Genomic DNA, 1,550 nt, shown 5'->3' on the forward strand with positions numbered 1-1,550 from the left:
CATCAGGAAATACCCCAGGGCCCGGAATGGTTCTGAGCTTACACATGAACATGGGGAAGGCAGGACAGAGACTAGAAGGCAGATAAGAGGTGAGAGGGAAAGTTCAACCAGATATTGCAAAGTCACTGGCTGGGAATGGGAAATCTAGGTGTGATCCACGATAGACACAGCCTCTGGGATGGAGCAAGTCAAAATACAGAGGGCCCATTCGATCTAATCACCCTCTCAACAGACCTCTGGTGACCCCTATGTGAGTAAGGCACCAAGGGGCACAGAAATGAGAAAAATGTGGTCCCTGCCTTAAGGGAAGCTCCTGGGTTAGCAGGAACACACACAGAGCTGTGGCCATGAGACAGTTAATACCCAGAGGACAATGGGGTGGGTACACAGACAGGAAGTGTCACCTCCACTCTACCTGGAGCCCATGAGGACTTCCCAGAGGAGGGGGAGCTCAAGCTGGGTCTTGATGGATCAGAAGGAGTTCCCAGAAAACACATTGGACCTGGTAGGGTAGAACCCGAGACCCTGTGAAGTCCACGAGATCCATCCCTTCTGCTTCCCCACCTGACCCTCCTCCTCGCTAGTTCCGCTGATGGTCTCCCTCTCTCCTTGATATCGCCTTTCAAATCATGTCTTTAATCCGCAACACCTTTGAAGCTCCCCAGACTAGCTCTCTTCCACTGTTCAAAGTAACTCCAGAAAATGCTACCTCTCAGCAGTGAGTGGTCACGCTGATCCATCACTGGTGGGAGGTCACATTGGTACATCCTTTGGGAGAGTGATTTAGAAAACTCTTCCACAAGTCTTTTCTTTTAAATGACTGTACCTTTATTATTAAAAAAAAAAAATCCTGCTTTTGGAAATCTATCCCAAGGAAGAGATCCTAAATTTGGAAAGAAAAAAAAACCCTTTATGTGTAAGTGTTCACTATAGATACCAATAATGTCAAGAACAACCTGAATGTTCAGTTGTAAGGAAATAATATTTTAAATGGTTTCAGGCGGTGGAATATTATGCAGCCATGGCAAAGGGCATTTTCTTAGAACATGAGAGCTCCAGCAAATACTGTGAAATAGAAAGTGAGATAAGATTTCAGGATTTGTGGGCAATGTGATAATAACTATGCAAAAAATTTGATGCCTTTGGCATCTTGGGACAGAAGCTGGAAACAGTCGAGGAGGGCCATGTGCTGTGTGGCTGAGGCTTGTGGATATTTGGGGGTGACGTGAAGGAAGCACAGGTCTGTTTAAAGCAGTGGTTCAATGTACCGTTAAAACCCAAACTGATGGGGTGCCTGGGTGGCTCAGCCAGTTGAGCAACTGACTTCAGTTTAGGTCATGATCTCGCAGTTTGTGAGTTCGAGCCCTGCCTCAGGCTCTTTGCTGACAGCTTAGAGTCTGGAGCCTGCTTCAGATTCTGAGTCTCCCGCTCTCTCTGCCCTTCCCCCACCTGTGATCTGACTCTCTCTCTCTCTCCCTCAAGAATAAATAAACATTCAAAAAAAACTGAAAAAGGCACTTGCATTAAGTGGGTTTCGAGTGCCCACCCCA

The sequence above is a fragment of the Panthera leo genome, chromosome B4, assembly GCF_018350215.1.
Source record: "Panthera leo isolate Ple1 chromosome B4, P.leo_Ple1_pat1.1, whole genome shotgun sequence".
Lineage (NCBI taxonomy): Eukaryota > Metazoa > Chordata > Mammalia > Carnivora > Felidae > Panthera > Panthera leo.